We start from the raw sequence: 26,361 nt of genomic DNA, 5'->3' as shown, positions 1-26,361 counted from the left end.
ATTTTGTATTTAATTAATGGCACTGGCTCTTTGGTAGGCACTTAATTGAATGATTGTTTTTGTGACTTTTCACCTTTGTTAGCACACATTTAAATTTAATTCCTAACTTCAGATTTCAATCCTCACCTATCAATTTTTAGAATAAGTATCCATTCACCTTGCATCTATACTTTCCTCAGTATTAGCAATTATCACCCCATTCCCAAGGACAAGTCTTTGATAATATACTCCTGAGTTAGTATAGTCTGTTGATTACTGTATCCTGTTAATATGTCCATCTCTAAAACTTGCTTTATCTGGTTCCCAGTGCAGAATCAGATAGTATAATTATAAACTTGTTTGGATGATGACAGCTATTACTACAAAGCTCTATCTTGTGTATCACTTACACTCTCCTATAAAGAAAATGTTGGCATAGGTATTATTGCAGCCAGATCAGTGCCTAAATAAGTTTCTGTTGGAAGAACATCCTCCTCCTTCCCTCCCTCCATCCTCCCTTCTCCCTCCCTCTCTCTTTCTTCTCCCTCCCTCCCTTCCTTCCTTCCTTCCTTCCTTCCTTCCTTCCTTCCTTCCTTCCTTCCTCCCTTCCTCCCTTCCTCCCTTCCTCCCTTCCTCCCTTCCTCCCTTCCTCCCTTCCTCCCTTCCTCCCTTCCTCCCTTCCTTCCTTCCTTCCTTCCTTCCTTCCTTCCTTCCTTCCTTCCTTCCTTCCTTCCTTCCTTTCTCTTTGGACCACACTCAGCTGTCCTTAGGCCTTACCTCTGGCTCTCCATCCAGAGATCACTCCTGATGGTATTCAAGAGACCATATGCCAGTGCCAGAGATTGAATTCTGGTTGACACTATGCATGACCTACTCCCTGTACTATCTTTCTTTCCCCCAAAGCTTTTATCCTATCAGAAATATATAAGCCTAGTACTGAGCTTAGTCAAGTAAAGGGAAGAGTAGCAGGAATAATCTTAGATACTGTTATAAATATCTATAAAAGAAATCTTAAAATATATTGTTAATTAGCAGAAAAATAAGGTGAAAATTATTCTATATAATGGGTCTGAGTTGATAATCTATGAATGAGAGAAAGAAGGGAGACATTTCTGAGACTTAATTCATAGAATAATTTTCATATTTTATTTAGTATAGTACAGGATTAGTATTCTGATTCCATACTCACTTGTAGCAGTGTAGCACTGTCCTCCTGTTGTTCATTGATTTGCTCAAGCGGGCCCAATAACATCTCCATTGTGAGACTTGTTACTGTGTTTGGCATATCGAATACGTCATGGGGAGCTTGCCAGGCTTTGTTGTGCAGGTGAGATACTCTCAGTAGCTTGCCAGGCTCTCCAAGAGTGGCAGAGAAATCGAACTCGGGTTGGCCAGGTCGGCCGTGTGCAAAGCAAACGCCCTACTCACTGTGCTATCAAGGTCAAACATTTCTAAAGAGCATTACAAGTAACTCAGAAGTTGTAAAGTCAGTCCAAATACAATAGGAACACCTAAAGTTGACACCCCCTTCCTAGTGAGTGACCATTAACTCACTGCATTCAGTAGAGATGTTCTGTTAGAGATAATATCTCAGAGTAATTTTTAAAAGTATGACTATTTAGTCAAGTTCTAATTATAAGAATAACATTTCACTAATATTTGTGATCTTATTTTAACTCCCATCCAAGTACTAACTTGGGTAGCACAGTGGTAGGGTGTTTGCCTTACGAGTGGCCAACATGGCTGACCCAAGTTTGATTCCTCCGCCCCTCTTGGAGAGCCCGGCAAGCTACCGAGAGTATCTCGCCTGCACAGCAGAGCCTGGCAAGCTACCCGTGACGTATTCGATATTCCAAACACAGTAACAAGAAGTCTCATGATGGAGACGTTACTGGGCCCGCTTGAGCAAATCGATGAACAACGGGAGGACCGTGTCTACCATGTCATCTTAACTCCATCTTTATTCTCAGAGCAGAGGTCTTATAATGTTCTCCTTTGCCTGATTCTCTAACTTTAGTAATTGGCTTATTTTTGAGTAGAAGGGGCTCACAACTATTGTGTAGGTGTCTCTTGAAACTTGTGCCAATCCAGTTGCTGGTTAGATGTCTGACTTGAGGATGAAGTCTTCTCTGGTCCCAGGATTCCTGGAACCATCAGGGCCACCCTTGTGTTGCTGGGCATCTCTAGGGCTATACCTGGTAATGTTCAGGGGACATGTGGTACAGGGATCAAATTGGGCTTCATCTCCAGTTAGGACCTTGCATATGCCTAACTGCTGTACCTCCCCCATCTCTGCAGCCTCCCTCACCCACTCCCCCACACATGGTTTTCAATGACTACTCCTAGCTCTGTGCTCAGGAGTGATCCTTGACATTGTTCCTGCGACATCATGGTTTAGTCCTTCTCCTATCTCCCTGACCCAGTGGCTCAGACTCTTATTTTTTAAAGCAATTACCTGATTTTATCTTGCTCTGCAAAGAGATTTTTAGCAACCACTAGTGTAAAAAACTCCGAGGGCAGCCAGGGGCTGGCCCCGATGGTTCTTCCCCTGGCTACCCAGGTTCTGAGGGAGCTTGGGGTGGGCCCCCAGCAGGGCGGCCTGGGCCATAGGGCAGATAGCAGAGGAGATGAGGGCCAAGCTGGTGGATTGATCAGGTGCTCTTTATTCCATCCTCATCCCCGTTCACTCCTGTCTCTCTCTCTCCTCTCTGCCCCCAACCTGGAACACCTTTCTCCCTCTGGCTCTGACTCTGGATCTGATCTCGATCTTCACCCTCCAGCCCACTCTTACAGTCTAATTAAATCTCCAAACCATGAGGGGACCTTACACATAGGTATGGTCACAATCAATAGGATTAAAGTTCTTTCCCTCAGGGGATGCTACTTCTAGGACAGGTTCTCTTTCAGCAGGATGACCCACTCAGGGAAGATTCCCATTGGTGTGTTTCTCCTCTCCTTGTCCAGCAAACATATAATCATTCATAGTATTAATCATTTTGTATGGACACAGTAAGAGATGCATTAAGCTTATAGAATTGCTCTCCTGGGGTCATCCTGATCTCAGACTACAGTGCTCAGGCCAGATTAGTCTTTCCTATCCCTAGCAGGGTCCTAGTCTCATCGTTACTTTTGGATCATGACAGCATTTGTCCATGATCAAACTCTTAATCTATAGTTAAGAATTGTGGCACTTTGGCCAGGCCCATCTCAATGCCAGGGTAGCACATAGCTTACCGCTTACCCTGGTTCCATCCAGTCGCTCATTGGTACCCTGCTTTTGGGGGCACTAGAAAGTGAGGGCAACTGAGGCTTAAATTGAGAAAACAGATGCCCGGCAATGAATAATATTCAAAGCCAATTAAATCCCAAGTTACAAAAGAATAATATTAATGATCTTCTTGCGTCTATACAAAAGGACATTGCCTTAAAGTAAACTTCAAAAGACATAAGGAGAGGAGATAGTCAATATTAACTTATAATACAAGTTCAGTCTCCTAGAAAGATCTACTGAATCCTTTACTTGTGACACTTCTTTTAAAAATATGGAATGCTTCACGAATTTGTGTGTCATCCTTGCGCAGGGGCCATGCTAATCTTCTCTGTATTGTTCCAATTTTAGTATATGTGCTGCCAAAGTGAGCAATGTCCTAGAAAGATCTGACCTTACAAATTAACAGAATCTGATTAGGGGAATAAGCTGATTAACTGTTTGGGGAAGAGAACATAGAGAATTACTTACCAATAAACAAAAGAATGGGAGTGACTCAGGAGCACTGGGATGAGTGTAACCCAATAAACCTAAGCTCCTTGTGGCAAGGGAGAAAGGACAAAGCAAAGTTATCCTACACACTAGGTTTTGTATCTAAACTGTATGTTCAGAAACCTAGAAGCTCATGAACATTTTAGAGCTGAGGAACAGCAGAAAAGCAATAAAAATCCAAGAACACTTTCCACACTGACATTTTCTATCAGCGACTTCTACACTGGTGCAAGTATTGCTGGGCATGCCTGTTGTTTCTGGCCACAGATCTGTGGGTTTGGCTCTCCTCCAGGATTTTCTGCGTGTGTAGACCTTCACAGCACCAAAGGCTGGCAAAGCTTATTATTATATACTCTTAGTTTGGGTTCCCCTGAAAGCAAAACCTGAGAAAAGGACTTGGTTACATTTGTTAAAATTAAATAAAAATGGAGGCAAGACTGGAGAATTCCCTGAGCAGACAAAAGCATTTAAGCTGTGTAGGCAAAACTAAATCTAGACACAGCAAAACTTAACTTAGGTTATTTCTTGTAAATGCCTCTCACTATCATAAAAGAAACTTGAGTCATCTTCTCCAAATTGGTATAGAATAATGACTTAACAAATCCTCCTGCCCTCCAATGCCCTCATTGTAAAAAGCAGTCATCGTAAAGGTTAGCAACATCCTCACTTTCACTTCATAAGTGATCCCTTAACTTTATGCAATTGAAATGCACATCAGCTTTTAAATTTGAATGCTCCAATTTGTGAACTATTCTTGTAGACACCATTAAATACTAAGTACTATTTATTGAATTCGTAGTTCTGATTTTGCTATTTCTGGATTTATATGGAAGGTAACCAGATGGCAGGAACAAGGGAGAGGGTGCATGCCAGAGAAGATTGGCAAATTATTGATGTCGATATTATAGGCAAGATGGGTTCTGCTACACCGCAACCTCTGCAAAACATAAAGAATGTCTCTAAGAAACATTAGTGTGAGAAGTGGGAGACTGATCTGTCACCCCAGCTGCTGTTCTCATTGTTTGTGATGTTCCCATTGCCCCACATTCTTCTCTCATTTCTAGTCTGTCCTGGATTACTTGGGTGGTTTACTTTTGACTCATTACTTGGGTTGGTGCCCCCTTTCTGGCCCCAACCTCTGAGTCTCAAGGGAGACTCAACAAATCCAAGGCCATTTCCTCTAAGTGCAAGAAACAGATAATATTTTTTGCTGGGTTTTACATTCATCCTGATCAACCTGTTGTTACTTTCCCCCCAAAGTCATTCAGAGAATACAAGACATATATAATGGGATACTTTAAGACCTTGCAAGCTTTATACCATTTCACATCCTTCTTCCTTTTTGGGGGAAGGGGGTTTGTGACACACCTAATAGTGATTAGGGCTTACTTTTGGCTGTATGATCAGGGGGCACACCTGGTAGTGCTATGCAAACCATATACAGAGCAGGGATCAAAACAAGGTGCCATGTGCAGGACAAACACCTTAACCCCTGTACTAACTCTCCAACCCTCTTTCTTAAAACTTTCGAGGTAACAAAAACCAGTCCACTTTAGTCCTTATAAAGTTGTCCCACACTGCCCAACTGTTAAAACTTCTGCCAGTAAAATGACTCTCCCTTTGCTGTAATCAGAATTGTAATTGCTAATATACTGCAAATGTGATAACCATTATCATTTAATAGATATCCCTCCTTCCCCCCTTTTTTCTATTGTATGGTGTAGTTCCAGAGGGCCATTCAGGTTCTGTCCTCTGGCCATTAAAGGAATCGAACAGCTTAGTTTAAATTCACTGGAAAGTAGATCCTGCAACTAAGACTGCAGACATTGACTTTGGGGGCAGTCACTCTAGTCAACACAAGTGGTAAAGTAGGAAAATGAGACTCAGTCACTATACTAAGGCTTTGTTTTTGAGAACTCTGCCATAAGCAACAGATTCAACTCTGCTTGTACCTCGAAACTGTACAATGTATATGAGGTATTAGGGTTGACTGGTTGTGGCAAAATTTCAAGAAAAATGTCAAATTTTCCTGAAATCTTCAGTAATAATTGTGACATGTAAGAATAATGAGACCTGTAAGTATCAACAAGCAGACAAAGTATAAGAATCAGAATGAGCACAAGGTGAGCTAGCAAAAGATTGTTAAAACCCAAAAGAGTGGAAGGCTAAACACCCATCAGAGTTCCTAAGCACATATATTTGAGAGCTTATAGGAGAGAGTTATCATGTAGATGTCAGGGCCCTGATGGTGAATATCTGGGGACATAAGTATCAGGAGGAATTGACATTTGATGGCCACCTCTGAGGATGTTAATGTGACAACATTTTAGACACTGTGGGCAAGCAGAAGTGGCTCATACTTCCTTTTGTAAAGTGCTTTGTAACAAAGAAGAAACAGTGCAGTCTTCACAGTGTGCATTTGAATTTATCTCTTCATACTCCAGTGGAGTTGTGGGGATGTAATATATTAATACATAAAAATAAGTATAAAGGACAATATTAAATGGAACATCCAAATTAGAGTGAACACTCTTTTTGAGTAAAAAAAGGTATACATACCAATGACCCTGTATATAATGAGAGCTTAATTCTTTGCTCTCCATGGATTTGTTCATGAAAAAATTCATCTCACGAAGGTAGCCTGTCCATCAGACTTATCCTGTAGAAATTCTGTGGCACCTAAGTGCTTCTTTGTAGATGGCATTCTGTGCTCCATGAAGCAGAGGCTGACTCATTGAGCCATTTCTGAGACATGGAGCACAATGACAGAATTCAATGTTATCAGCTTCTCTGCTTCAAATCACACATGCAGACTCTGAGTAAGTCCAACCTCAAAGAATCTAGGTTTGTGGCTCTAAGCATGGGCTACTAATTCTGCGAGTAAATCTCACAGAAGTGCAAAACATTTTTTTCTTTTGTCAATTAAAGTGTCCTTAGAGAAAGTTTATTTTCTGCCAGAGTGTATAGAGAAGGGACTGAGAGTAATAAAGTGTAGTTTCTTGATGTGACTGCTTGAAAGAAAACCCTCCAAAATCTTATTCAAATGCACTCATAAAAATGATATAAATATACAGATCATCCAGGCTTAAATATGATTTAGGTGAGGTGGATCCGCTTTTGTTCAACTTCTGCATTTTTAACTTTTTTTGGTGTTTACCTGTTACTTTTTCATCTGAATTCCTTGGGTGGGCTCCAGTCATCCTTTGAACGACAAATGTAGCAGCTATATAATGGTTTTTAAAAAACTGTTATTATGTTGTCTTTGAACTGGAGCCACACATGTCTTTCTTGTGATTATTTTTTTCTGTATAATTTCAGATGAGGTTGTTTCCTGCTTTAAGAGCATGGTGTTTTTTGAGTTCCATTCTGTCTAAACCCAGCAATGTCAAGAGTTTATCTCAATTTCCTCTGTTCCCTCATTTACCACAACTACTGCTTTGTCTGTTTCCCTGACAGTCTCCCCCAATCCACCACTTCTCACCTTTAGCTCCACTTTTGTCTAAACCATTATCATCTTTCAACTGGCTTGAATTATTGCAAAAACATCCTTAAAACCTCCCGATTTCCTCTTTGCTTCCTACAATCCCTTCCGCATACAAACAATTTGGTGCCCTTAAAACATACACCAGGGCTTATTACTTTCCCTGTATACCCTACGTTGTCCTCTCATTAAACTTGAAATAAAATTTTCACCTTGATACCTTGTTCTCTGCCCTTTCTTTCTGCCTCCTCTGAAGTCACTCTCCATTGAGTTGCTTGCATTGACTCCATACTAAAACCCTTCTCTTGTCTCTGGATGGGTCTGCTTCATTCTATAGGAAGTTCCTTTTCCACTGAATTTCTCAAGACTGATTACTTCTCATTCAGATAGTATCAGCCAGCAGGTCATAGGACATATCTTTGGGGAGTTCATTCCACCCTTTTATTAATTTGTTATTAATTAAATGGCTCTCTACAACATCAGCAGTTTTGGACTCTTGATAATACTTGAACACTTTCTTTTATATGTGTGTATTTATAGTTTGCTGTACAAATCCTCTCACTAAAATAATAACAAATCTAAGGGAAGCAGAGGCATGCATTTTATTTCTTACTCCCATGAACAAGAATGGTGTTGACATTTAATAGACATTCAATAAATATATTCCACATAAATGAATGGATGAACCCTCATTTAAAAAAGTTGAAATTTTACCATCTGTGTTTGGAGGATCCTCCCAGGAGGGGAGATGCAGGTTGAAAGTAGACTGGACTGAACATGTTTGCCACTCAATGCCTCTTTTGCTGACCACGGCACCCAAAAGGAGAGAGAGAACAAAAGGGAATGCCCTGCCACAGTGGCAGGGGGGATGGGGGGAGGGATATTATCTATGGTGGTGGAAAATGGGCACTGGTGGAGGGATGGGTATTTGATCATGGTATGACCGAAATCCAAGCACAAAAATTTGTAAATCTACAACTGTACCTCATGGTGTTTCACTAATAAAAAATTTTAAAAAAATAGAGCAAAAAAAAAAAAGAAATTTTACCATCTGATCTTTCTCATAATTTATTTAGATGGTCTTCTAAATTTATTCTGTGTTAGCTAACTTTATGAATGTCAATCCTGAGAATCCTGAGACCCATGATGTTATCTTTATATGATACATCCTTAGGAAACAATTAAGAGTGCAAGGTATAAATCATAAAGTTTAAAATATCTATTGTTGGACCAGGGTTGTAATTCAGTGAAAGAGCACTTGCCTTAGATTCTTTCTTTGGCATCATAAAAAACTTACTGTTTTGTGTGGCCTTGGGAAAATAATTTAGTATTTATTTTCCAATATATAAAATAAGCCACTAGCATGCCAACTTCTAGAATCAAATTTAACAATAATTTTGCTTTTGTTTTTGAGTCATACCCAGCAGTTCTTAGGGCTTACTGATGGCTCAGGGATCAGGGATCACTCCTGACAGGCCTTGGGACACATGTGGTATCAAGGATCAAACCTAGGTCAGCTGTGTACAAGGCAGGCACCTTACCATACCTATACTATCTCTTTAGCCCATGCCCTTTGTATTTTGTATCTGTAGTATTTCCACAATGGAAATTTTCCATAATATATTTCTCTAATTTATGGCAGAGATTATACTATGCTATTATTGTTAACACCACCATTAGCTTAAAGTGTGGAAATTTTGCAATCTGGAGATTTGTGTTAAAGTTAATTAGCTGGGAGACCCTGAGAAAATCACTTTTATCTTTCTGGGATTACATTTTTCTTTTCATCAAATCACACTCATTATAAAACTATAATTATTTAATAAATTATAAGAAAAGCATTTCCCAAACTCCCACTCTCTTCTAACTAATAGCATGCTAAAGTAGAGATTGTACAGTTGAGTTTGTATTCCAGCCTGGTGTTGCCTAATTCTTCTTTTTTTTTATTTTTTCTTTTTTACAACTTGCAGACATCAGGTAAAACCCCAGAACTTGTACTTCTCCCTTTATGTTGTAAACATTTTCAGTTAATATTTCTTTAGGATTTTGTTTTTAATCACTAGCTCCAGAAAATGTAATCTTTAATTTATTCCTATTGGTTATAAGCTGCGACTCCATTTTCCACAATAGCCCATATCTCTAGGCCTCATGACTGGTATAAATCTTTATTCTGTGTTTGTGTGAAGTTGATTTTTAATCAGAGAATCACTCAGTTCTCTTTAGTGGACTTCTCTTTTGCTCCTGTTGGCTTGAGTATCCGATGATAATGGCTGTTCCCAGGAGTGTAATTCCTAGTAACTGTTCTCACAATGAATTAATGTTGTGCATATTTTATGTGGTACATGTTTATTAAAATAAGTTTGCCATATTCTGTGAATAGCTACAATATATATGCCTTCCAAAAATTGGGAAAATACATTTCTATGTGTAAGTTGTCCTTATATAAGATAAATGCTTTTGAGATGTGTTCTTGTCTAGTGCGTTTCCAAACATTTATTCATTGGTTCTAGAAGTTATTGGATTGATAAAAATGTAATTCATTTACAATAGCTACCCACTGAAAAAACTAATTCTATATTTAAAATAATCATAAATATTTTTCTGGATAATAAATTCTTTTATTTTAAATCCATAAATTTATTCTCCAAGTTACATGATTTATTGGGTTGAGATTTTATGTATTCAGTTTCTTCAAGCAACGTATATATGAATATTAAGTATCACCTATTTCTTTTGTACCTGACCTTGATTTTTTCCCTATGATCAGTAGAAACTATGACAAATGTGTTTTCATCACTTTACTATTATTTCAGTGTAGTTCTGAATTATAATTTTAGTTTTCTTTGAAATTTTTTACCCTCCAGTTATATATAATGTTTAGAATTCTTTTAAATGAAAATAGAAGTTGAAATAAACATCTCAGGTAGAATTAGAGCTCTCGATTTATTTCTACTTTTCTGGCTTGCAAATCTCTGCATGATATATCCAGCAGTTATTTGTTATTATCTGTGGTCCCTTGAAAGTCTGGATGCTCGTGGAGAATCCCTATCTTCCTTACTTATCCACAGCACTCTGTCTTGGTTTTACAATGGCTCCTTGTCCTGCATCATGAAGATGATCCCCATTATGAACTATTGATTCTACACTATGAACTGTACGAATTCTTTACTAAACTTGATTTCATCAGTTCATTATATTCCTATCCCTGCTCTCTTCCACAGAGAAACTCTATTCTCTGACATTTCTTATCACATATACTTACTGAGTATACGCAACGAGATATTTTTATTTACATGTCTTTCATCAGTCCTCCTTCCATTAGAATGGAAGCTCCATGCAGAGGGGCATATTATTTGTTTCCTTTACTCTGTAGGGGCTGGAGCGATAGCACAGCGGGTAGGGCGTTTGCCTTGCACGCAGCCAACATGGCCGAGCCGAGTTCTATTCCTCCGCCCCTCTCGGAGAGCCCGGCAAGCTACCAAGAGTATTCGATATGCCAGACACAGTAACAACAAAGTCTCCAATGGAGACGTTACTGGGCCTGCTCGAGCAAATCGATGATCAATGGGAGGGCCTTTACTTACTACTCTGTAATTTCTAGGATAACAAAAACATAGAGGGAATTTAATAATTATTGAAAGAATAAATTAAGGAATAAATAAATCTTCTGCGATCTGTTTATTCTCTTTGGAAGTCTTCCTTCCACCTAATCTCTCTAGAGACTGTCTTACAAGAGGGATTGCTCATATATTAAGATAATGTTAGCAGTTACAATAGATAAATCCCTTAAATCTGAATAGCTTGGTGCAATTTAGTTGCAGAAGTCTTCCATAAGAAATCTAAAGTGAGTGTCTGTGATCATCTAGAAACTCTTCTCCAGTGAATAATTTTAAAATCTAGCTTTTCTGCCTTTTGGCTTTACTCTCTTTAATGCTGGCGTCCGATTGTGTTTATCTGCCTCTGGGCAGCAGAGAAGAGACTGTTAAGCAAAATACAGGCACACATTGCCTTGGATCACCTTCCATTGGCCAAAATATGGCGATGGCCCTTTTGCTCGGAGTGTAGATATTCCCAAAGGAGAAGAAACAGGCTTGGCAACTAAGCCAGTCTCTGTCACAAATGGACATTCACCACTTATGGAACTTTGTGGATTAAGTCAGATTTGCCCAGGCTATCTGTGATTTCAATGATATTCTGCTTCACTGATACCAGTGGATGTGCTATCAAGAGGTGAGTCTTATTGGTGTACTTGAAAATTCTGCTGCTGGAGAGCTTTCAGTAGATTCCCTTTCTCTTTTTTATTCATTTTCAGGCATCCCAGTTTAATTCCAGCATGTCACAATTTCTGAACCAAAACTGCAAATTTTTATGTTTTGTTTTCCGTATGTCCAATATCCAGAACCATTTTTAGTTTTTTCTGATTTCACTTAATATGTGGCTAAGTAGTGCCAAGGATTTAATTATAAATTTTGGGAAACAGGAATATGCTGTACTAAATTTAACTCCTGAGTATCCATTGAATCAATTCTGCTTAGAAACAAAACAGTCATCTAGGTTTGAGAATAGAGCCTGAGATTTTAAGTTGTCACCAATATCATGCCAAACAGTCTAGATAATTACTACTTATTTAAAATGCTAAGTGGGTAGGCCAGATGTTTGCACATGGGAGGAAGTATTTTTAAATGACAGCTTTTCAATGACTATTAAACTATGTGGGAGTAAAATGTTAGGAGACTGTTTAGTCAAATAAATAGTAAAAAAAAACATGTCTAGGTACATTAACCACTGAAAAATAGAGGGAATGTTTTCAATAAAATAAGTCACAAGCCAAGTATCAAATAAGCATATTTAGTGACCAAAAATATCAATCACCTTATTAAATGGCAGTAACAAATCACATCTATAATCAGAATTTCCTAGGAAAAAAAGGTTTGGCAGTTCATACAAAAAAATCTCATTGAGTTTTAACTCTACATAAAGATAATGGCAATGTTAATTTTTTCCTCTATTTAGGAAGTCATGGCAAAGTTTAGATAAAATCTGAGATGTGCAAGTTTAAATGATTTCAAATGCCCCTTCTATCATTCTCATGGGTTCACTTATCATCTCCTCCTGATTTAAGAACATGGTAACTAGAATGCATCTTTGCTGAGAATTTTCCCCTCAAGTTCTTCCTTTAACAATGTTCATAGATGTTGATGACCCAGAGCTGAAGAGTAGCAACCTTCTGTGTGAGCTTGTGGATTTAATGTGTCTAAGAGTTTAGATAGAGCATGAAAGGAATGCAGTCCTTCACAAAGTTTTGGGTAAAAGGACAGAAAGGACACCACAGCCTTCTGGACAGCTGTGACATAGAACAGATGCAGACAGGTCCTGGCTCAAAGAGGAAGGGTTGCCTTACCTGGGTCTCAGGAGAGCATCCCTCCTGGGCTTGGGAATCCTAGAAAGATGTCATCGCAGAAACACTCTGGTCATGGTATCCTTAATGCTTTGGTGGGGCCTTCAGGAAAGGGCGTGAGGGACAACTCCAAGGAGTTAAAGGAATGCTTCTATTTCCTCTGATGATTTCAAGATAAAAGGGGAATAACTAAATGGGGCAAAATCACTGAAGGTAGAAGCTGCTAACTTCAAGTTTGCTGGCATTGGTTAGAATGTTCTGTCTAATAGGGGAAGGAGGGGCTTGGTTTCTTAACTGTAAAACTGTTGACACTTTGGCCTGAAGAATTCTTTGTTGCGGAAGCTGACCTGTGCATGGTAGCTCAGATTAAGGGGCACACACACCAATTAGATGTCAGTAGTGGCTTGTGTGCCTTCTAGTGATAAAAAGCAAGAAGTGTTATGGATGTTGTCAAATACCCCGTGGGGAACAAAGTCAAACTTTCACTTATAAGATGTAGGTTCTCTGAAAGTTCTGCCTCCAACCATGGGCAGTTGCATTTACTTGCTATAGAATGCTTCATATTTTACACATCCACCTTCCAGGTTTAACAATTTTTTTTTTATTAGTGAAGCACCATGAGGTACAGTTGTAGATTTACAAATCCTTGTGCCTGAGTTTCGGTCATACAATGATCAAATACCCATCCCTCCACCAGTGCCCATTTCTCCCCACCCCCCCTCCCACCCTGCCTCTGTGGCAGGGCATTCCCCTTTGTTCTCTCTCTCCTTTTGGGTGTTGTGGTCTGCAAAAGAGGCATTGAGTGGCAATCATGTTCAGTCCATAGTCTACTTTCAACATGCATTTCCCCTCCTGGGAGGATCCTCCAAACACCTTTCATTTGGTGTTCCCTTCTCTATCTGAACTGCCCTTTCCCCTAGAATATCTGGCTGGCCTCTAAGTTATGGAGTAATCCTCCTGGTGTTGATCTCAGCTATTCTTAGGTATTGATCTCATATTTTGTTGCTTTATATCCCCCAGATGAATGCAATTTTTCTATGTCTATCCCTCTCTTTCTGACTCATTTCGCTTAGCATGATACTTTCCATATTGTACCACTTGTATGTAAATTTCATGACCTCATCTTTTCTAAGAGCTACATAGTACTCCATTGTGTAGATGTACCAGAGTTTCTTTAACCAGTCATCTGTTCTTGGGCACTCAGGTTTCTTCCAGTTTCTGGCTATTGTAAAGAGTGCTGCAATGAACAAACAAGTGCAGATGTCGCTTCGACTACACATTTTTGCCTCTCTGGGGTATATTCCCAGGAGTGGTATCGCTGGGTCAAATGGGAGGTCAATTTCTAATTTTTTGAGAAACGTCCATACTGTTTTCCAAAAGGGCTGAACTAGTCGACATTCCCACCAACAGTGAAGGAGTGTCTCTTTCTCACCACATCCGCGCCAGCATTGGTTGCTTTTGTTCTTTTGAATGTGGGCCAGTCTCTGAGGTGTGAGATGGTATCTCATTGTGGTTTTGATCTGCATCTCCCTGATGATTAATGATGTAGAGCATTTTCTCATGTGCTTTTTTGCCATTCGGATTTCTTCTTTGAGAAAGTTTCTGTTCATTTCATTGCCCCATTTTTGGATGGGATTGGATGTTTTCTTCTTGTGGAGTTCCACCAGTATTTTGTATATCCTTGTTATCAACCCCTTGTCAGATGTGTATTCGGTGAATATCCTTTCCCATTCTGTAGACTGTCTTTGTATTTTGGTCACTGTTTCTTTGGAGGTGCAGAAACTTCTTAGTTTAAGATAGTCCCATTTATCTATCTCTGTTTTTACTTGTTCAGCCAATGGTGTGGCATCTTTGAAAGTACCATTAGCCTCAATGTCATGGAGGGTTTTGCCAACTTTGTCTTCAATGTACCTTATGGTGTCTGGTCTGATGTTGAGGTCTTTAATCCATTTTGATCTTATTTTTGTACATGGTGTTAGGCAGAGTTCTGAGCCCATTTTTTTTGCATGTAGCCGTCCAGTGATGCCAGCACAATTTGTTAAAGAGGCTTTCCTTACTCCACTTCACATTTCTTGCACCTTTATCAAAGATTAGATGATCATATGATTGAGGGGAGATGTCAGTGTATTCAACCCTGTTCCATTGGTCTGCAGTTCTGCTTTTGTTCCAGTACCACGCTGTTTTAATTATTACTGCTTTGTAGTAGAGTTTGAAGTTCGGGAGGTTGATTCCTCCCATTTTCTTTTTCCCAAGAATTGCTTTAGCTATTCGTGGGGGCTTATTGTTCCATATAAATTTCAGGAGTGTTTGCTCCATTTCTTTGAAGAATGTCATGGGTATCCTTATAGGGATTGCATTGAATTTATACAATGCTTTCGGTAGTATTGCCATTTTGACAATGTTAAGTCTCCCGACCCATGAGCAGGGGATATCTTTCCATTTCCTCATGTCCTCTTTTATTTCCTGAAGTAGCGTTTTGTAGTTTTCTTTGTACAGGTCCTTTACACAGCCACGCCTCAGATTCCCGCCTTAACAATTTTTTTCATATTAAGTATCACCACAGATAGTATGTAACTTAAAAGCTAGGAGTTATCAAAAAAGAATGTGGTCTTATTTAATTGTTGTCTTTACAGTACTTTGTGCTTTCTGTGGGAATCACATGAAGAATTTGGGAATGAGTATAGGAGTTGCAGAAATAGCTTGATTTCCTTTCTGTCCCTTTACCCAAAACTCTGTGAAGGACTGCATTCCTTTCATGCACTGTCAAAACTCCTAGACACATAAAATAACATGTTGATTTCCTGGGATGGGATGAGGTGGGAGAACCAGACAGATCCTGTGTAAGGGTACACACTTGCAACAAGTAGTAATTCCTAGAAGCAGTAATGAGTGTAGACAACAATATTGTATTACAGTCCTCAAATTTGCTAAGAGATTAGAGCTTAATTAGTCTAGCCACTAAAATATGGTAATTGTGTTTCGTGATAGAGACATTGATTGCATCTGCAGTAGCAATCATATTACCATATATGAATGTAGCAACTTGACCTTAAACTTCCACAATGTTATATATATTTGTTCTGTTTCATTACATAAGAGAGGCTGTTTATTTCTTATTTAGTCTGGCCTTCATGACATAGTTAGACTAATGAGACCATAGAAAGTAGTTAGTAAAAGAGCTAACTTGAGATATTATTTTACCTTGTTTATTCTCTTACGACTAAGACTTTTGGGCTCATTCCTCTGGAGATTAAGGAAACATGAAGAGAAATTTCATTTTTTTTCAACTGTTCCAGTCAAGTTCAGTCTAGTCCACTCACCTTCAGGTGACCACCAGCTGGGGGATTATATGTGGTACTAGGAATCAAACTGGTGTTGGCTGCATGCAAGATGAGCACCTTAACCACTGTACTATGTCTCCAACGCCCATATTTTTATTTTTAAAGTTCGGAACATTTTTGGGGAGTGATATATAGTAGGTAAAAAGCTTTGTATTTCTTAGCCAGAGGCAGCTGTCACAAAGTGCCACGAATAGGGTACTTTAGATTAAAATAAATCTATTCTTGGGTATTAGCAATCTCAAATAAGGGTGCTAGCAGGGTGAGATTCTAAGGGTTTTAAGGGAAGGTGGTTCCAAAACTCTCCCCTTGGCTTAACATGACCATATTCATGTGTACATGGCACTTTCTAGTGTATAAGTATCTCCATGCCCAAGTTTCTCTTTTTCATAAAATTGCCAGCTCAACTAGATTATAGTCCTCTCTGCTCACTTCCTGTTATCTAACTGTAAGTGTCACATCACAATTTTAGAATAAGATTGCATTTTGAAGTAATTAAGATTAGAACTTTAATATATAAATTTAGTGGTTGTGGGAAGGGCACAATTCAACCCATACCATGTGGGGAAAATTGAAAGAAATGTTAAATATGATATCAAACTGATATGTGTTGTCAGACTTATATAGTCCAAAGGAATTGAATCTTACTGATTTTGTTGTTGTTGTTGAAGAAAGGGACTTATAGGAAGTAGTAGTATCCTATATCAGAATTTCGTTATGAAGGAAGTAGAAAAGACTAAGGAATTTAGAGATTTAATATAGAGGTTTATTAGGTTATTATCTCTTACAGCAAAGACGTGGGCTCACACTGGAGAAAGGCAGGAACGACAAGAGACATGAGGGGTTTCTGGAACATCATTGCTACAAGTATTATGTGGCTGTCAGGGGCACCTTAATGTTTATTAGGTTTGGAAACCACCATTTTTCAGGGTGACAGACAAGGTAGGGCACACACAAGAGGGTATGAAGAGGTGGGAGAGAGTTTTCATAACATGTCAGCTTAAGCTAGAGAGAAGAAAATGCAGTGAGACTGATCACTTCTTTCAGCTATTTGAAGAGTTGTCATGTTTGAAAGGGATTAAGGTTGGTCTTCTGTGGCCCCACAGAACTAGGACCAAACTGTTATATATATGAGTCCATTTTTCGTTTACTATAAGGGTTGAAATTCTTTAGTCAGAGCAATCTCAAGGGGCAGCAGGTAAGGAAGTCTCCTTTTGTACAGAGATTTTAAATCTTGCTGTTAAGCTAGAGCAAAGAGGATCTATTTTGTAACAAGGTCTTTGCAGTGTCCTTTAGTATTATATAATATTTAGGCAAGAAGATAAGGTATCTTTCCTTATCACTGTGTAAATATTTAAGACATACTACAAATGCCCCTAAATGATATTACTCTATCAAATAATCAAATTATATATAATAGATGTATATTATTATATGTTATATAATTAAATATATAAATTATATAATATATGTATTGTTGGTACACAGATTTTATGGAACTAGTGTATAGTTTCATTCTATACAAAGCATTTGCCTTCATATTAGAGATTGTTTTGGTTTTTTTTCTTGTTATGGTTTAACTCGAGCGGGCCCAGTAACATCTCCATTGGACACTTTGTTGTTACTGTGTCTGGCATATCGAATACTCTCGGTAGCTTGCCGGGCTCTCCGAGAGGGGCGGAGGAATCGAACTCGGGTCGGCCATGTTGGCCGCTTGTAAGGCGAACGCCCTACCACTGTGCTTTACTTTTATGGTTTAACTATTATTCAAAATTCATATTTAACTGAAACCAAGATCTTTACAGTGAAAGAAACATTTACATTATTTTTAAATAGTAAAGATAAAAACATTGGGTTTTGATTGTTTTCAGACTTTGGACCTAAAAAAAAACTCCTCATACAGATAATCTAGAGAGGAAGATTAATATGTTATGTTTTATGTATGTATATATATAATTCATAAAGCTTGGTAACAGATATTAAGAGTAGTACTGACTTGAAAAAATATTACTAGTTTCTGGAGATATGTCGGCATCTGAAATTTTTTCTGGTGGGTCCAGTCACCAAGAGTTAAGGCATTTTCCTTGAATGTAGCTTAGTTCAATCCTGAGTTACTACATGGGCCCCCAGCATTGCTGGGTGTGTTGGACTGTGGATGGCTGCAAGCCATCCATCTTAACAGCCTGTTTCTTTTCCTGCTGTTATAAATACATCTTAGTGTTAAAAGTCATCAATTCTACACCTGCCCCCCCCCCTTTTTAAAGGAATTGTAGTGAGGCAATACAAAGACTGGAGATAATCATACTTTTTCAAAAACACAGTTTTCCGACAAACTTGAGTCTGTTTTACAAAAGTTTAGAAGGCTGGAGAGATAATGAATGGGGTACTGGCCTGCATAAAGCCAACTGGATTTAATCCTCAACACACTACCTGGTCCCACAAGATACCTCCCTTCCCTACTGCCATACAGAGAACACACACCCTGGAGTGATCCCTGAGCACTGCCAGGTGTGGCCCCAAAACTGATCCTAAGCAGTGATATTTATAAAAAAGGAAATTACAATTAAGTCTGGAAAATGAAAATCACTCCAGATTCATCTTGGAAGAAGTTAAGTTATAAGTAAGTAGAAATTAATGAAAGGGAAGTTAGACTCATTCTAAACCTAGCGAGAAATAGTAATAGTATTGCACAACAGGTATGGCATTTGCCTTGCATGGGGCCAACCCGTGTTCCATCCCTCTCAGAGAGCCCGGCAAGCTACCAAGCATATCCCGCCCGCACGGCAGAGCCTAACAAGCTACTCGTGATGTATTCCATATGCCAAAAACAGTAACAAGTCTCACAATGGAGACATTACTGGTGCCCGCTCGAGCAAATCGATGAACAATGGGAGGACAGTGCTACAGTGCTACAGTATTTTTGGTATATGTGAATTAACTGAAACAAGGAGAAATAAACCAAATTTCAAGTCAATAGATATCGAAAAGCAGTTTTATGTTTAAAAGTAACTTCAAAGGCTGGAGAAAGAGTACAGGAGGTAAGGCACTTGTTTTGCATGTAATAGCTTTGCATTCCTGGCACTAAATATGGTCCCCTGAGCACCACCAGGAGTGAACCTTGAACAGAGAGCTAGAAGGAATCCCTGAGCACTTCTGGATGTGGTCCAGAAACAAATAGAAAAGCAACCTTTTTTTCTTCTCTCTTTTTTTTTAAACTATAGTTTAAACACACTTAGCTCCTTACAGTATTGCCTTATTTTCCTGCTATTTCATTGTCAGAATTTATCAGTTATTTCTATAATTATCTCATTCTAGAATACATAATTTTTTCTAATTGTTTTCTATATGTTATTTGATTCCTAACTAGATTTTAGATCACTTTTGAACAAAGACCAAAGAGTATATCCTAGATAATAAAATGTGTTAATCAAGTGCTCTCAAACTAATTTAAGTCTATTAAGCATTGTAAAATGCAACTTGATTATGTTTTCCTTCATTCCCCAAGTTATTTCATAAATACAGGCAAACAATACACAGAGGTGCTTTCACTAAACTAGGAAAGTAATAAACTCTTTGGTAATATTTATAAAGTGTCTACTCTTGGCCAGGACAACACTAGATTCATAGAGAATGAGAAGTATCTTAAAATTACTTGATTTTGAATAGCCGAGGGTCTAGTTTTGCAAACCGATCTAAGATATGAGAAATACTAATTTCTAAACTGCATGGAACGATGAAAAGAAAGTAGTTCAGTGATAATTGGAAATGCTTTAAGACCAAAATCACGGAGAGATAATATAGTGGGTGCTGAGCAGCCAGCCTGGGTTCGATCCCCAGCGTCACATGTGGCCCCAGAGCCCTGCCGGCAGTGTTTCCTGAGAGCAAAGCCAGGAGTAAAAAGTGGCTCAAATGAAAACCAGAATAACAAAATACAACGTTAACAATGAAAGGAAGAATAGACATACAGAATACAAGTAAAAGGAAAGTTCCAGGAATAAAAACAGAGCAAAAACCTAGTGTTCTGTGATTTTTGTGTTCCTCACAATATATGTTCAAGCCCTGTCACTATCACTGTCACTGTCCACCATTGTTCATCGATTTGTTCAAGCGGGCCCAGTAACGTCTCCATCATGAGACTTGTAGTTACTGTGTTTGGCGTATTGAATATGTCACAGGGAGCTTGCCAGGCTCTCTGAGAGGGGCGGAGGAATCGAACCTGGCTCAGCCGGGCTGGCTGCGTGCAAGGCAAACACCCTATCATTGTGGTAATTGTGAATATGACTTTATTTGGAAATGGACCTTGCAGATGGAATAAGAGTAAGATACTGGATTTGGGAGTATACCTAATCCTATGACTAGCATCCTTAGAAGATGAGGGAAATTTAGGCAGAGATGCCATTAGGGAGAAATTACCTTGTGCAGATGGAGTCAGAGATTGATATGATACATCTACAAGCCAAGGATTCTAGCAACTGTCCAAAAGTGGGAGAGGCAGGGAAAATAGTCTTTCTTAGGTCTTCCAGAAGGAACCAATACCCCAGGTACTTGGCAACCATAGGCTACTACTTTCTAGAACTGCAAGAAGACATATTTATGTTTTAAGATGCCCAATTTGTGGGGTTTTCTTTTTGTCATAGAAGCTCCACAATTATATTAATATAATGTATTGATTGAAGAGTAAGGTATACATCAGGGCAGAAGGAAAATGTATTTGAATGGTACAGAGACTGGGTGATATGGAAGAGGAGAGACATAAGCTCTATTATGTAAGAACAGCCAGAAATAATGAAGAAATAATAATGTTAAATTCAACTTAATACCTTTCTATTGTCCTTATTATATTTCAGACACCTTCATAAATGTTTTACAGAGTTAATCTCATTTTATCATTGCAATAAACTGCCACTAGGTGCTAATAAGGTGAGCAGTGTTATTTTCATTTTATAGTAAAACTGAGGAAAGGTGGGTAACTTGCTCAAAAATGCATGGCTAATGAATTATGGAGTCAGGATTAGAATCTAGAACACTTGATTTCTTGACCTTTCCTGCATTTGAAGTAAGAGGAAATGCAAGAATTCTCTCTTCTACTGGGATACAGGTATAAAACCTAAGCCCTTATTGTCCCTTCCTCAAAAAAAATTGTTATTGCAAAAGTTTTTCTCCTTTTTAAAAAATAATGTTTAAAATATTTTCTTTTGATGATATAATAACTTGATCCATAGCTGTCTATACAGTAGAATTATTTCCTTTTACCTTATTATATTTCATTCTCAGAATGATGTCTAATAAGTTAGTTCCATTCTGTGTTAGGTCACCCAGTCACCATAATTTTGCTGATTTCTTTGCTCTTCTCATCCAAAGAGTATGTTAATTGCTTCAGAAGTCATACTTTTCCCAGCATGGTTATAATTAATTGAGAAGACAAGGCCTAGATAACCAAAGAAAATTCACTTCTTGTCGTCCATAGTAATTCCCCCCTAAGGATTTTCCCAGAGTGTTTCTAATTAGAGGAAAATGAGCCAGCGCATTAGCTACACCCAAATATGACTGCCAAAAGTTTCTATAAAGTTTACTTAGTTTTAATGTTACACATAGTTATTAATGCCGATCTTTCTATCTTATGAATCTAAAGAGAGCAACCAAAAGGAATGTTATGGCTAATAAAGACTGCATCATAGACTATGGAATAATTTTTCATGATGGTTAATGAAAATGTAATGCAAGATCTTGCACAATATGATTTAGGGAACAGTTTATTTTTCTTTTCTTTTTAAAATTTTTTTATTGAAATGCTGAGATACAATTACAGACTTACGCACTTTTGTGATTGTGTTTCAGTCATATAATGGTGGAGAACCCATCCCTCCACCAGTGCCCTTTCTCCAGCACCAATATTCCCAGTATCTCTCTCGCCACCCCCACTCCATCCCCTTTTTCCACCCCCTCTCTGCCTCTGTGGCAGGCACATTTCTTTTTAATCTGTCTCTCCTTTGGGGTGTTATGGTTTGCAATGCAGGTAATAAGTGGCCAGTATATAGTCTGGTTCAGTCTATAGTCTGTTTTCAGCACACATTTCCCATCCCAAGCGAGTCTTCCAAATATCCTTTGCTTGGTGGTCCCTTCTTTATCTCAACTGCATCTTCCCCCAGGTTGTGAGGCTGGCTTTCAAGCATTGGAGGAATCTTCCTGGTACTTAATCTCTACTATCCTCGGGTGTTAGTCTCCCATTATGTTACTTTATATTCCACAAATGCAGCTGTTAGAAAAGATGAAGTCATGAAATTTGCATATAAGTGGATCAACATGAGAGTATCATGTTAAGTGAAATGAGTCAGAAAGAGAGGGACAGATATAGAATGACTACACTCAGCAGTATATATATTTCCATGTATATGAGTCAAACAAACAAACACTGTCCTCCCATTGTTCATCAATTTGCCCGAGCGGGGCCAGTAATGTCTCCATTTTGAGACTTGTTGTTACTGTGTTTGGCATATCGAATACGTCACGGGTAGCTTGCCAGACTTTGCCATGCGGGCAAGATACTCTCGGTAGCTTGCTGGGCTCTCGAGAGGGACGGAGGAATTGCACCTGGCTTGGATGGGCTGGCTGTATGCAAGGCAAACACACTACCACTGTGCTATCGCTCCAACCCATGTATATGACTCAGTGGTAGAAAAAACATATTCCAAACATGTGCTAAGTGTCCACTAGATTTCTGAAATCATACGGTCATCAGAGTACTACTGGGTATGGCGCCTATAATAAAATAGTAATAATACTAGTAATAATAATAATAGGTACAAATATAAAGGACTGGTTTAAACTTACAGAAAAAAAATCATATTTGGCATATAGCCAAAGAAATGCACAATGTGAAGAAAACAATGAGGTATTTTTTTTATTAGGAAGAAAAACTATATTCTTCTTTAGAAAAATTTTAATTTAAAAATGACCAGTATGTTATATATCAGGTTTATTGGAAAATAACATAAGTATAGCTATGTGGATGGATCTGGAGAGTGTAATGCTGAGTGAAGTTAGTCAGAGGAGTGAGACAGATACAGAATTATTACCCTCATATGTGCGATATAAAAAAAATAAGGAAATAACAAATACTCAAAGGCAACAGAAATCAAGAACTTTCAGTCCGCAGCTTGCCTAACGGGATGGGGAGGGCAGAGGGAGATAGAATAGAGTGGTTATGGGGTGCTCTAAGAAAATGGCCAGGGGAAACTGTCTCTCTCTTCAGGGGTGTAGTAGAGAAATATTTTAAGCAGGAAGCCCTACCATTATCAGTATTGTAAATCATGGTGCCTAAATTTTTTTTAGAAAAAAACAAATATTCAATTCTTATTAAATATGACCTTTTTGTTCAGAATAGTGGCACTGTCACTGTCACTGTCCTCCTGTTGTTCATCGATTTGCTCGAGCGGGCCCAGTAATGTTTCCATCATGAGACTTTGTTGTTACTGTGTTTGGCATATCGGATACGTCACTTGTAGCTTGCCAGGCTTTGCCGTGCGGGCAAGATACTCTTGGTAGCTTGCCGGGCTCTCTGAGAGGGGCAGAGGAATCGAACTTGGGTCGGCCATGTTGGCCGCTTGAAAGGCAAACGCCCTACCTGCTGTGCTATCGCTCCAGCCCAGAATAGTGGCAAGTGTAGGATAACATTGGTTTGTCCTTTCTGCCTTGCCACAGGGTTCATAGGGTTTTTTGGTTACTCCCATCACAGTGCTCCCATTCCTCTATGTTTATTTTTAAACTCTTTCTTTGTGCTCTGCTTCCCCAATGTGTCAATTACCTTTATCTCCTAATCAGACTCAGTTAAGTTTAAATATTGCTGTTTTCTTCTCCTTAATTCCTTGGTATAGTTAATTCAGAGCAATGTCCTTTTTGTGTAGACACAAGAATACAGTTAATGCTATGCTTTTGTAACTTGGGAGCTAATTGACTCTGAATAATATTCACTCCTGAGCACCTGTTCTCTCGACTTAAGCCTCAGTTGTCCTTACTTCCTAGCACTCCAAAAGCAGATTCCTGATGGGGGACTGGGTGGACCCAGGGCAAGCTATGAGCTACTCTGACATTGAAATGGGCCTGGCTAAAGTGCCATAATACTTAACTATAAGTTTAGAGCATGGTCATGGACAAATTCCTTCATGATCCAAAAAGTAACTGGATTAGGACCCTGCTAGGGTTAGGAAATATTTATCTGGCATAAGCACTGTAGTCTGAGATCTAGCAAAATGTTCCCAGAAGAGCCACCCTACAAGCCTAATGTATCTCTTACCGTGTTCATACAAAATAACTAATATTAGTAAATAGAATTAAGATGCTCAATAGGGCTGGAGCGATAGCACAGCGGTAGGGCATTTGCCTTACAAGCAGCCAACATAGCCGACCCGAGTTCGATTCCTCCGCCCCTCTTGGAGAGCCTGGTAAGCTACAGAGAGTACCTCGCCCGCAGGGCAGAGCCTGGCAAGCTACCTGTGATGTATTCGATATGCCAAACACAGTAACAACAAGTCTCACAATGGAGACGTTACTGGGCCCGCTCGAGCAAATCGATGAACAATGGGAGAACCATGAAGATGTTCAATGGGGCTGGAGCGATAGCACAGCGGTAGGGCATTTGCCTTGCACGCAGCCAACGTGGCCAACTCGAGTTCGATTTCTCCGCCCCTCTCGGAGAGCCCGGCAAGCTACCGAGAGTATCTCACCCGCATGGCAGAGCCTGGCAAGCGACCCGTGACATATTAGATATGCCAAACACAGTAACAACAAGTCTCATGATGGAGACGTTACTGGGCCCACTCGAGCAAGATGTTCAATAAGATGTTAATTAAGTTATTGGACTAAGGAGAGGAGAAACACCCCTAAGTGGTATTTTTCCCTTGAGCTGAAGCAGGGTTTTCATGTTGATTGTGCTACCAGATGCGTTATGGTGGTTACCGCAAATGTGGGGAGTTGGAGAGAGAGAATAGAGGGAGACCAGGTTGCAAGATGGGAATGAAGGGCAGTGTGAGACTAGAATGGGGAGCTTAGTGAGACTTGAACAGCCACATGGGGAGAATGGAGTAAATAGCAACTGATCACCAACAAGCCTGGCTCTCGTTTCCTCCTTCGTCTGCCCATGGCATCAGCTGTCCCGGGTAGGGGAGAGGCCCGAAAACCACAGAACACAAGTGGTGAGAGAGAGCCATGGGGTTTCCCAGTCATCTGGGAATTACACAGCAAGGAGTATCACTGTCCTCCCATTGTTCATTGATTTGCTTGAACGGGCCCAGTTGTATTTCCATCGTGAGTCTTTGTTACTGTGTTTGGCATATCAAATATGTCATGGGTAGCTTGCCAGGCTTTGCCGTGTGGGCGAGATACTCTCGGTAGCTTGCTGGGCTCTCCGAGAGGGGCAGAGGTATCGAACTCAGGTCAGCCATGTTGGCTGCATGCAAGACAAACACCCTACCCGCTGTGCTATCGCTCCAGCCCAGCAAGGAGTATATTTTGCAAGAATAATTACTAATCATTTAATTAGATGGTCTGTAGATACTAAGATAGTCTTGAAATATCAATAAGTTGCTAATACAAAAATTCTCATATCTTCACAGCTAGCTTTATTTTGATAGGACAACCTTAAAAGTAGCTCCTAGATATTTTTCCTCTACTATTTTGTGACAATAGGTCACAAACTATCACCAGCTGTGGGTCTGTCCTGTCAGTTACCTGAGATCAGGGGTGTTGATCTCTGGACTTTGTGTGAATACAACTGCCCTATGGATGAAAAATTACATAACCTTAAGTAAAATTACTCATTCAGTTCAGAAAAAGATTTTTTAAAGACAATAGTCCCAACCCTTAAATAGAAACCTTCAAATAAATTTTTCTGAATTATCATGCTAATTTTTGCATTTATAAAAATATTTTGGTAATTTATCATTTTAAAGGATACATTATGTTTTGCTCATGGTTTAGTATAGGTGCCAATTATCTGTAAGTATAAGGATGGATACTTTCAACTAAAATTAGGTACATTTTTCTTTCAATTTTAAAGAGATATGTAACACACAATCCTGAAATAGAGGGTAATTATTTTTATGTTTCATTAATTGAAGTTTTTCATTTTTCCTTTCAAAAATGGGTTATATGACTTATTTATATTTAAATTTATTTATCTTTTGTGATTTGAGCCATATCCAGTGGTGTTCAGTGCATACTTTTGGCTCTGTGCTCAGGAATCACTCCTTGCATGTGAATTCATTCACATGCAAGGCAAGTGCCCTACCCACAGTACTATTACTCTGTCCTCCACCCAAATTTAAATTTAGAAAATTCTTGATTCTATAGCCAAACATAAAAATACACATTTAACAATGTGAAGAAACTATAGGATTCATTTTCCTAG

General features: G+C 39.0%; 1 non-coding gene across 1 annotated transcript; it reads right to left on the bottom strand.

Moving 5' to 3' along the window:
• Positions 1-3,515: 3,515 nt before the first annotated feature.
• LOC130033910 (U6 spliceosomal RNA) lies at positions 3,516-3,622 on the bottom strand. The gene has a single exon (XR_008794014.1). It is a non-coding gene; the product is annotated as a U6 spliceosomal RNA (small nuclear RNA).
• Between the last annotated feature and the right edge of the window lie 22,739 nt (positions 3,623-26,361).

This window comes from Sorex fumeus, unplaced genomic scaffold (genome assembly GCF_029834395.1).
Source record: "Sorex fumeus unplaced genomic scaffold, SorFum_2.1 ptg000054l, whole genome shotgun sequence".
Classification (NCBI taxonomy): Eukaryota; Metazoa; Chordata; class Mammalia; order Eulipotyphla; family Soricidae; genus Sorex; species Sorex fumeus.
Note: the sequence above shows the minus strand (reverse complement) of the source record. Positions and strands in the feature narration are given on the sequence as shown.